This window comes from Diabrotica undecimpunctata, chromosome 8 (genome assembly GCF_040954645.1).
Source record: "Diabrotica undecimpunctata isolate CICGRU chromosome 8, icDiaUnde3, whole genome shotgun sequence".
Lineage (NCBI taxonomy): Eukaryota > Metazoa > Arthropoda > Insecta > Coleoptera > Chrysomelidae > Diabrotica > Diabrotica undecimpunctata.
This window is the reverse complement of record NC_092810.1, coordinates 35,120,235-35,133,001: the sequence shown is the minus strand read 5'-3', so window position 1 is coordinate 35,133,001 and position 12,767 is coordinate 35,120,235. Positions and strand designations below refer to the sequence as shown.

Here is a 12,767-nt window from a genome sequence, read left to right as displayed (position 1 = left end):
ATGATGGCTTTGTGCTCTTTTATTGGAAACGATGTAAAAAGAGATTATGGAAATGAATGACGTAAACAACAATATTAAGACTTTTTATAAGTAAATATAGCATGCCTGACAGTAAATATCTTCAAATAGCCTCAGAACCAACAAGTAGACTATATTTGAAGTCAGGATCAAAGTTTTGATAATGTAAGCATACACTGTAGAGTGGAATCCTATCACTGCGCCAATTACAATCGAAAAGATTCACTGTAAGATGTTTTCTTTATTTAAAAGTGTTGTAAAAGTTCTTGGCAAGAATAAATTTGTATAAAAATAATCCCTAAAAATACATGCAACATACAGGATGTTCACAAAAACTGCTAAAACGTTGTCTATTTTTAATACATATTTATTTTTAATTTTTTTAAATTTTGGTTTTTAATTTGTGACGTTCTGTACAATGCGAAACTAAATAGAATCCAGCTTTTTGCATTTATTAAATTCCTTTAAATAAAATAACAAAGATAATTATGAATGAAACTAAATAAAGGAACTGACGATAAATCTGAAACACTCGAGTGAAAACCGATTGTTCCAGGATTGTTTCAGGGGTCTGTTATTTTATTTTTATTTTTTTTTTCCAAAAAAATAGATCTTTCATTTAAGAGCAAGAAAGAAATGAAAGAGTATATGCATATTATTTATATTATATTAGAACCAAATAACTTTGTACTTGGCGTCGATCTTGTAGGCAAATAGCCTTATTTTTGAGTTGAAAATCTAAGAGTGATGTCGTTGAATCATTTTTTTGTCATTAAAATCTTAGCAGGTTTTTTCTTTCTGAAACGCATTTTTGTTGGTGCGGGAGCCATTAGCACATAACACAACAACATTTGTAAAGGATTCCCACCATTTTCTGCAAAAACCAGCAGAAATAGATAGAATGTATTCAGCTATAATGGGGCTAACTAGACAATGATCTTTATGAGAAGATTTTGGATTAGTGTAAAAACCCACAGTATGGTGGAGATATGTAGATGATGTGTTCTGGACCAGAAGCATTTAAGACATCTTTTTTTGTTAATAAAATTTCTCCATTTCATTAACGGCCGACCACCTGATCTTTATGTAGTAGGTATACAGAGTACGCCAAACCTCTGGCTGTCTTTTATTACGGCTAAGTGATGAAGTATATAAAAAATTTTGTAACGAAACTTGTTTATATCAAAGACGTCTATAATTTAAAATTATTTTCGATTATACAGGGTCAATCGGAACAACGAAATGACCCAAAGTTGTCTTCTTTTAAATGGAACACCCTGTATATTAACGAATTTTTGAATAAATTTTTTTAAAATATGAAGAGTTTGTATGTACAAGTTTTTATAGGTCTAAAGTTAATAATTTTCGAAATATTTATGGTAACATCAGTTTCGTTATAAACATTTTTTTTAGATACTCCATAATTTAGCCTAATAAAAAAAGTCATCTTAATTGGTATTTTAAATCTACCACTTATCTTTTTTGCAGAGTTAAGGAATATTATTAACTATTACAATTTTTTTAGTTTCACTGGTAATAAGCTCTGTTAAACTCACAATTAATACTAAGATGGATGAAGCGTAATATTGGTTCTGGTAGATTCCTTACATGAAAGACTTAAATGCTTTCCTGAAAGTTTAAAACTGTTTTCGAATGTACTTATAGAAGACTTGGTCCGTTCATAACAGCATTATCGGCATTTATAATATTAAAAAGTAATTTTAATTATGATAACTTTGCAGTTAATTATTAAAATCGTGTTAAGGTTATTTTTATTGAGTGAAAGATCTATTTTTCATGATTTTTAGTTATTTTTTGCGTCTGATAGAATCCTGGTAATGATCTGGTTCGATCATGTTACCCACTACCCACTAAACTGTATGAAATAGTTCACTCATAGAGAATTTAACCCACACCAGACGCCAAGCGTTTATACCGTAAAAAATAATAGTGCCAAAGAAGCAATAATACCTAATAATAAGAAAGAAAAGTGTGCGTATTATTATAGCGTGTCTCGTATATAGCTGGAAAAATTGTAAATATGCAATAAGATATTTGACCCTTCTTCTGATGTTATTGATGTACACCAAAATTCTAAAATTAGATAATAGAGGGGTATTACACAATTCATGTTTAGAGTGCCTGTTTAAGTTTTATTTCATTTTGCTAAAACATTTTATCATTTTCACATCGTCTTTTACAAGATTTTCATCCTATTTACATGGATTCCAGGTTAACGTCAGAAGTTAACATTCAATTACTGCCTCCAAGAGTTGCAGGTATCATCTGCAACATACCGATGTGAGAAATATCCATAAAAACTAACTGAATTGTTTCAAAAGTTCAGATGTAGGAACTTATTGAATTGATTTCGGATGATAAGCCAAACACGCTTACAAAACATCTACCACAAAACCCAAATCAATAGGAGCATTAAAAAACATTTAAACCCCATTCCATCCAAAAAGGAAACCTTACCGCCTGATCAACCCAAATTCTTTATCAAAAGTATCACTGACAACATCAGTAGAACTCTTAACCCTCTAAACATCAAAAGCATCTTCACCACTCACTCCAAGTTGTCCAATCTCGTTAGATCCGTAAAAGACCAAATCCCCAATGAAGACCATGGTGTCTACCATGTTCCGGTTCCCACAAACATACACAATACAGACAAACCGACGAATCCACAACCCTGTTTACGAACATTTTATTACTGTAAAACATTCCGATACTACTTCAGCCCTAGCCCAACATTATATTCAGATAGGTCACAAAATAGATTTCGAAAAAGCAAAAACCATCGCTCTATCAACCTATCAGCTTAAACAAGTGCGATGATGCTAAAAAGCTGCCGGCAACATGGCAACCGCTGCTTCAGCGACCCGCCGCGCCAACCGATTCCGCTCATACTGAGGATATAAAAGCAGCTACACAGCGTAAGACCGATCGTCACTCGACACTGAGGAGTAGGCAGATTAAGACCTCAGTGCCGTTTGACGGTATTTTTGGAGCACAAGATACTGATGCGTCACGTGTGAGGGGAGTAGGCAGATTGAGACCCCGAACTCGAACGGAACCATATCCTCATGGCTCCAAAATATTTGCCGAAATGTCCAGTTATAAATTCTTAACGCGGTTCTTCCCGAGAACTTAGTAATTTTTAATTAATTAAATGTAACACTCTATTAAGAATTATTAAATAACTTAAGGGGTTTGTTTTCCTTATGTTACACCCTTGTTTAGGAAATTTCACACCCCGCTGGACTGAATATTAATCAGTATCTTAAAAAGATGGTAGAAATCGATGTGGTAAAGATATGGGACACAAATACTGGCGACAAATATAACAGAACGAGGAATTAATCAAGTTACAGTCTGTTGGATTAAAATAGGTTATATTTACTAACAGAAACTTTTAATTGCATTGCTGAATAACAAACCATGTGAAGAAAACTTCAACAACAGCTTATTTTTTATGGATATTTCTCATTATATCTTAAAATCATCTTATTATATACTTCAAACAAGCTATACTACAAGCGTAAGTATGTAATTATGTGTGTAGTCGTGTAGTACAATAGTTTATTATGGAATAGTTAAAATATATGTTATAATATGCATCAAAGAATTTTCCGGCGTGTCAATTGCTATCAGGAATCAATCTAACAGTTTGGAGTATTTAACGCTAAACAATATCAAATTGTGATGGATTCGACCGTTACTTGATGGAAATTCATTTTATATAACAATAAAACACTGAAAACTTTTGTTTTCAAAACTTCCACAAAATTTATTATAATTTATTATCACTAAAGCCGTTTCGGCACAGTTCCTGTCTCAAATGATCTATTTTTGTCATGCGTTTACACTTTATAGTCTTCAACTGAATAAGTTGAGGAGGGGAGAACTGTTTTTCTTAAGTTGGTCAGAGAGATTCTAATAAAGATAGCTTAAGGCCTTTATTTTTAATGTGAAGAATTTGAAATTGTTCATTAAAAAAATGAGTATTGTCTAGAAGGTGAAGTGCGTACGTAGAGTCTGTTTTTCTATTATTGAAAGCTCCTTTTGTGCTCTACTATCCGTTTGTTGAAAGTTCTACCAGTTTGACCGATGTAAGTTTTGTCAGTGTAAGTGATTTTTCTTTGAGCTCCTGTTGTTCTTAATATATTTGCCTTAAGTTATTGTTTGTTTTGAAAGCTGGTGTTATTCCTTTCTTTTTTAATGTGTTTGGCTATTTTTGTTAATATCTTACCTGTATATGTAATCGAGCAGAAGGTACTGGGTTTTCTCTCTGGTGGTGGAAATACTAATTTCGGGGATTTCTTTTGTAGATTTTGAATATCAAATTGTCCATCAAATTTGTTCTTAACGTTCGGGAATAAAAATAATTTATTTGATGTCAAATCATAACTCACACATACACATTAAACAGGTCCAACTTATTCAGGTTCTCTACCACTGTCTTATACTCTGCTTGAGTACCCCTCTTTGGGAATCTTTATCATGAACTATGGGCTTTGCGGCGAGATTTTGTTCTCAGCTTTTCACGACTACAACCCGATCGTATTTTTTTTTCGAGTAATTTTGTTATTCTAATTTTGGCCGTCCATTATGAGCTATATTGTGTTTTTATTGATCTTATTATTATTTGAATATCGATATAGACATGTTATGTATGTGTCTGTTTATTTCTATTGTGTTGCTCCTCTTTTAGAAAAGTTTTAATATCGTCTTCTGATTGGTCCAATCTTTAATGGTCTACATTTTCCTTGTTATAAACGGAGATGCCAAAATAAAGTTTCCTTTTCAAATAAACGAGCTCTTCCTCTGAAAAACACACTGAATATATAAACGAAGTGGTTCTTAAAATGTTGTTCGCCGTCAGTTTACTGTCAGTCGCATTAAAATGACATTTCAAAATATTTAGCTTATTTTTCCTCCGTCTAAATATAAACATCTTTGGAGCTTGGGGAGTTGAATCTGCTTATATATGATCTCCGTTCTTTTTGGAATGTATATTTACATTTTTTCGCGACGCCAGACATCTTTATGTCTCTTATACACGACTGATATTATTCAGATGTCTGCCTTTTATTGTCACCAACTTTACGAGCGATTTCTAAGTATTAGATATCTTGATGTTGCTTTTATTTCATTCGTAATCTTCCTCCAGGATAATAAAACCTTATATTGGTTGAAATAATGTATTATTGCATCTTATATACATATATATATATATATATATATATATATATATACTTGCAAAATACGTGGAATACTACAGTGTGATTAATAACTACGTAGTATAGCAAACATACAATTTTGTAAATGGGACACCCTATATATTTTCTCGAATTTGTATTCTTCTCATAATTCTTGTTCTTATAGTATTGGGTTTTGCATTACTATACAGAGTATTTAACAAGCTATGACGATTTTTATTTCGAAATCCTTATGAAATCAACACCATGTATATAAAGAAGTAATGCATAAACAGTTATTTATTTTATTTAATAAAGTAAACAATATATTGTAGTTTTAAATTAAGTTTTATTCAAAATCATTGACAAAAATTTTTATACAGGGTGAACTACAAAACAAAATTACGAGTTTCTCAATTTTTTTATATGGGTCACTCTATATATATATTTTTTTAAATATTGTATATATGATACTCTGTCATTTTTATATAGCATTCCCTATACCTAAACTCATTACTTTCCGAGGTATTTTTAGTTTTGTTCAAATTTCGGAAATACATTCAATTTTTGTAAGTAGAAATAAGTATTGAGTCTGAGTGATAATATAACAAAATTATTTTTATTCAATAAGTAACTAATAAAAAATATAAACCATAACAATATGCAATGAATGTAACAATTAATGTGATATTAAGGAAATAAGTCTAAAGTAAAAATGTCCACCTTCTACGTCTATGATACAAGTTTGTAACCGATATTCGAATGACCGAGCCACATTTCTTAACATTTGTAAATCAATTTTATTAAAAGCTTCTCTTAAAAGCCAAACAGTTTGTCCTCCTCTGCCTATCCACCTATCAGGAAAGTTATTATTTATACCGTATTCATTTTACAAATTCCCAATTGTCAATAGAAGCACGTGAAAGCCAAACAGGGTCGTACTGATGTGTATCATATGATTTTTAAAAATATTTACTTTTGAAACTATTAGTGTAAGAATTTCTTGAAATTTAATCATTAAATCACAATTAAACTAAACTCTAAAAAATAACACGACCAGTAAATAACTTAACAATAACTATAACATAAATATAACACAATATATTAACTTAAAAATCAACACGATACAATTTGAATTTAAACATGCTGGCAAGTGTGGATCTGTAACATGAGAATCTGTCTGGCTTAAGGCAATAAATTATATTTAATAGCCTCTTGACGAATGAGACGGCGAATATCAATACGTGCTTATGTTGACAGATGGGAATTTGCTAAACGAATGAACTTTAGATGATTGTGAATGGGAGCAGTGTGGTGAACTGGAGCACCGTCGTGTATACCGCTTAATATTCGTTGTCGAATATTAAGCGGTGCATTTTGCAGTAGTATTGGCAAATTATTGCACACGGTCGTCAAAAAAATGTGGACCAATCACATAATCGCCAACAATACCACCCCAAAAATTTATAGACCACCTAGTTTGACTATGAGTGTTAACAAAATAGGGATTGATTGATGCATAGTAATGAAAATTATGCCCATTCACCGTTCCATTTTTGTGAAATGTAGCCGCATCTCCAAAAAGTACATAATCGAGAAAAAAAAATGGTCTCTTTGCACTTAGTGCAAGACTATTGACAAGAAGATAATCTGCGTTGATAATCATCGACTGTCAATTCTTGATGTAACCAGAGAACAACCCAACACATGTGTTCGGTTTTTCTATGATGTAACTGTATGCGGTAAGGATGCAGTTTATGTTTACGAAGGATTTTTGCCGCTGAAGTTTGACTAATGTCATGTTGACGTGAAATTTCACGAGTTCTGATGTGGGGATCTTCAGTGGTATATATCAGTACATCATATTCATTTTCTTCACTTAGAACAGTTTTGGTTCTCTCATTTTTTTTTTGTTATACAACTGACCCAGTGCGAACAAAACGATCCATTATTTTTTTAAAAGCTCTTGCGTTTGGCTTCCTCCGTTCAGGATATCGCTCGTGATATATTCTGGATGTAAGTAAGCAATTTCTAAATTTTTCTTCTAATACCCAGATCATATCTGTTAACTCTTCTAAAGAAAAATTCATTTTTTAACAATAAAGACAAGCCATAGAGACCGATTAAAAAGGTAATAATATGAAAACTGTCATTTTCAAAGTCTACCATTTACGGTTTAATAATATGAAAACTGTCATTTTTTCAAAGCCCATTATTTTACCTTTGTAACTGACACAAATGGCCTTTTACTTGCGCGTCACAATCGGCAGTTAGGAATGTTTTATTAAAAATTCCTGGCTTAGAATACTGTTGATAAAACAATCTAAAAATTGTTACATCAATTGTATATTGTTTCGCTTTTTGTTTTGTGTGAGTTTATTGAATAAAAATAATCTTGTTATAATATTATACAAAACATATTATCTTGTAGGAATTTTAGAAATATTGTATTTCATTAAGGAAATATGTTATTTCATTTATATATATTCATATATTCAATTATACAAACATGTTTATATAATTGTTTATGCTTTAATTCTTTATATACATGGTGTATATATAAGGAAAATAATATAGTCATAACATTCTTCCATTATGAAAAAGCCTTTGACACCGTAAAACATGACGCAATGATAAAAATGTTACACAACGCTAACATTGACGAGAAAGATATAAGAGTTATCCAGAATCTCTATTGGAATCAAAAAACACGAGTGAGACTGAACAAATCAACCAACACAGAAGAATTTGAAATTTTAAGAGGGGTGCGACAGGGGTGTATTTTGTCTCCTATGCTCTTCAATCTCTATGTCTAGAATATTTTGGCAGAGGCACTGGAAGGCTCTGATTGTGGAATAAAGGTAAACGGTAAACGATAAATAACATTCGTTACGATGACGACACCGCGATAATAACAGACAACGAACATGATATGCAGTTGATGTTAAATAAAATAAACACCGTAGGAAAAATATATGGCTTGAAGATAAATGCTGGAAAAACTAAACGTATGGCAATAAGAAAAAACGCACTTTTAAGAATACAACTGCAAGTAGATAATGCTCCAATCGATCAAGCGAATACATTTAAATACTTGGGAATGATGATGAATTACCAATATGATCCTCAACAAGAAGTAAAATGCCGTACCGAACAAGCAAGACAAGCTTTTATCAAATTTAAATACAGGATGGTTAAATGCTGTGTATGGTCCATATTGTTATACGGCATGGAAACATGGACGTTAAGAGTACCTTCCATTATTAAGTTGGAGGCCTTCGAAATGTGGACGTTGCGAAGAATGTTCCGCATACCATGGACAGATAGGGTGAGAAACGAGGAAGTCTTAAGAAAGGCAAATACTGAGATAGAACTACTCAATTTGATCAAGGTACGACAAATTGGATACCTCGGCCATATTCTGAGAGAAAAAAATACGCAATCCCTCAACTAATCATCCAGGGAAAGATTGAATGGAAAGAGAGGAGTAGGTCGCAAACAAATGTAGTGGCTACGGAACATAAAGAACTGGACAAGCATAAATAACACTGGCGATCTTTTGCATGCCGCAAAAGACAGACGTCTGGCCTTAAGATAATTCGCCGACGCACTATAAGAAAAAGAATACATGGTGTTGATTTAATAGGGATTTCGAAATAAAAATGGTCATAACTTGTTAAATACTCTGTATGTAATGCAAAACCCAATATTGTAAGAACAATAATTATGAGGAGGATACAAATTAAAAAAAATTCCACATATTTTCCAATTATGGAGACTATCATTGCTTACATTTTTTCTAAAAAAGTTTATTAGATATTCTATATCATAATGGAATTATCGTCCTATGTCGCATTAAAAACTCACCCTGTATATATCCTTTATCAGGACTTCCCTTCAGTAGTTCCTAGACTATTCTACTGTAGTAGAAGGCGAAAGATCTATTCGTTCCTAAGAGAAACCAGAGTGTCGTTAATAAAGCGGCGGTGCAATATTAACAGCATAAAATAACAACACTGCTACTGTTATGCTGGTGATAATGACTTTTTGCTGACGTGGTGTTTAGTTGGGGGGGATGATAGTCCATTAGTGGATTTGCTCCATCTAAATAGTAACTGGACTCTTTCATTATATTGAGACAGTCAGCGAGTTTTCCGATTTTAATAACTTCTTGGATAATCCTTGGTTTATGAAGACGAATGGGGGCTATGGTTCTGAAATTGTCAAAGTTTGAATTTCTTTGTTTAGTAAGGTTGTTGTGTGTAAGAGATCGGATGAGCGAAACAGTTTTAGATGAATAGTAAATATTATTTTTGACACTCTTAATATATGAAAGAAGAGCTTTATTATGGTCGGTATATGATTCTTTAGATTGAGAGTGAGTGGGAGCAAGTTCAATATTAATTTCTTTACTAATATTAATGGGTTTTCTACATAAAATCATTTTGGTAATTCTCTGTTGCCATTCGGACAATGCGCCTTAGCCATATCATTCTTTGGACCGTAACAAAATTTGTGATTGTTTGGTCCTTATCTTTTGATCATAGACTTCTTGGCTTGTTCTCCATCAGCGTTCCTTATTTTTTATCACTCTCAAAATATTCCTTGCCGATTGTAGCATTTAAGTCACTTCTTCACATTCACCTTTCTTCTTGATAGGTCTATCCGTGACGGATGTTAGCGATCGTCATGACAATCTTTATATTGTCTGCAGTATCGCGGAAAAGCTGCACAGATGTTGTGTTAAACCAGGGTCGGAGGTTCTCTAAACCAGGATGTCCTTTTTCCTGAACTTCGCTTTCCAAATATTTTTCCTTACAGGATGTGTCCGAAGTATTGTAACTTTCAAGGTTTGATGGTGGTCAATACTTCTCGGTTCTTTTGCATTCTTCTGAGGACCTCCTCATTTGTGTCTCGGTCAGTCCACGGAATCGTAAGTATTCTCCGATATAGCCACACCTCAAATGCTTCCAATCTTCTGCACATATCTTCGTTCAAGGTCCACGTTTCATCACCATTCAAAAGAGATTCAGAAAGTAAAGAAAGATTCAAAAAAGGACAAAGAAGAGGTAGCATCGCAGCGTTTCTACTTTTATATCAAGTGAATGGTTGTGACTCTTGAAGAATGCCCCTATCTGGTTGAAAGTGGATCTAGCTGTCTAAATGCGCGCTTATCTCCGGGTTGTTGGTCCGTTCATCGACTGAAAATGGCTTTTAGTTGAACGTAACTGATTGGTTGAAGAAATCTACTCCAGTAATGTCTCAGCTGTCAGAATTCTGTACTGACGAACCAGCATTTTTAACCCTCTCTATTAAATGATGATCCTGATCATTCAAAATCTTTATTACATTATGTTTTGCACTTGGTTTATCTATTTCTTTTACAGGTCATTACATTTGTTTTGAATATGTACTTGTTATTTTTGATATTTCTACCTTTTTTCACCCTCTGGAATATTGTTTCTTTCCCATTTTGTTTTCCCCAATAATCCTATTTACAATCCACCCACATTCATTACATAATTGTCTGGAGCTCTTACGACTATTCTGTTTATATGTTTTTCTGATGATCCTTTCAATAACAAAGTTTCATAATCTTAATATAAATTCGCCAACTTTGTGTTTCTTCTTCGCCAGCTTTGTGAAAGCATCTCCACTACGTTTTTTTAATTGTACCATCACTCTATACATTGACATGGACTTTCCGGCATATAAGTACTATGGTATTTGAGCATTATTTTTACTAACAGGAATGGATTGGCGTTTCTTATTTGTAAAATTAATGGGTATTGACTTCTTTTTATTTAATTTGATTCGTCAGCGAATCCTTAAGAAGAAGGTCTAGGACTTTTAAGTACTTATGATGATGATGTTAGGCAATTCATAAGGAAAATGAAATTCCTGTAGTTGGCTGTATACCATGAATCATAAAAACTGTTATTTAAAAAATCCTTTATAAGAGGTATATTTATTCTAAAATTGCCTTTTCGGCTTACATCACAAAAAGTTTTCGGACTAATAAGTTTATAATCAGTGCAGTTACCAGGTATACATGAGGAAAGCCACTAAATATGGGGTAAATACCCTTTAAATGATGTCAACTCTGTTAATTAATACATATTTGTTGTAAAATTTAAATAGTATTGTTGTTTAAACGATAAAATTAAAGTTTCCGTGTTGCTTCTCCATGATCTTCACCTACAGCTATCAAGGCATCATCTGCGAAGGTGGCTATTGTATTATGTATTAATTCGGAAATGTCGCTGGTGTATAATAGGTATAGGTCTGATCTTGAAGTACTCTTGCGTTAATTGATTTGAATTCTGAGTAAGCTTTTTCATTTGTAACCGTAAAACCTCTTGATTGCAATATTTCTGTTTACTGGTTGTGTAAGATCTTCCGTAATTTGTATTTAGGCCCTAATCTCACACATTGTCCTGTGAGAGATTTCAACCTTTTCAACAGCAGCTTATCATATAGTTTTGAAATTACAAAGTAAAGAAATCGGTCTGTACGATGATACTGTTTTAGGATTTCTCCTGTAATTAAATCAAACCCATGAGATTTTCTTGGATTCATGTTTTTGACGACATGGGTCTCTTCTATTCTGCTTATGTGGTTATTCCATTCTTTTTTTCTGTTTTGTTTCCATTCATTTATACACTGTACGTTACATTTTCTTCTAATGTCTTCACTTCTCTGTCGATCTCTCAGCGTATTTCTTGTAATTCTTCTAAGTACTCTCATCTCTGCCGTTTCCAGTAGCCTTTGCGTTGTGGCTGTGTCGGGTCTTGTTTCTGAAGCATACGTCATTATTGTTCTTACACCGACTTTATAAATTCTTGACTTCATCTCAGTGTTAATATGTATGTTTCGTCATATAGTGTTATTAAGGCATCCTGCCAGTTTTTGTACTTGATCTCTCACTTCTTTGTCCAGGTCTCCATAGCTGGACAATGTATTTCCCAGGTATTTTATTTCCATTACTTGCTCAATACTGATGCCATCTTTGGTTTGGTTGGTTCTTTGCTGACTACTACTGTTTTAGTTTTCTGAGATGAGATTTTCATATTAAATTCTTTTGCTTTTATGTTAAATCTGTGGACCAGTCTTTACAGATTATCTTCATCTTCGGCTATCAATATTGCGTCGTCTGCGTAACAGAGTATTGTTATTTCTTTGTTTTCCATTATGTACCCTCTTCCTTTGTTAACGCTTTTAATATCTCCTTTCTTCCGGTATTTTATGTTGTTTTATAATTTTATTAATTAATGTTGTTAATTGTTCTGTCTTGTCTTACTGCTCCACAATATTTCAGTAATTTGTTTGGTATCCCGTCTTTACCTGCTGAGTATCTGTTCTTCAGCTTTTCAAGTATTTTACGAAGTTCCTGTACATTTATATTTAGTTCTTCATTTGTGGTAATTTCTGGTGTTTTCGGTTCTAGCGCCGTTTGTTCTTCCTCTGCATAGAGCTTTTTTAGGTAGTCAGTCCACATATCCTTTTCCATGTGTTTTGGTTCTATTAGTTCCTTTACCTCCGTTC

General features: G+C 32.9%; 1 protein-coding gene across 3 annotated transcripts in view; it reads left to right on the top strand.

Annotated features, from left to right (window-relative positions):
- Window positions 1-12,767, top strand: part of Snap25 (Synaptosomal-associated protein 25kDa) — a 137,090-nt gene that overhangs the window by 82,025 nt on the left and 42,298 nt on the right. The window lies entirely within an intron of this gene.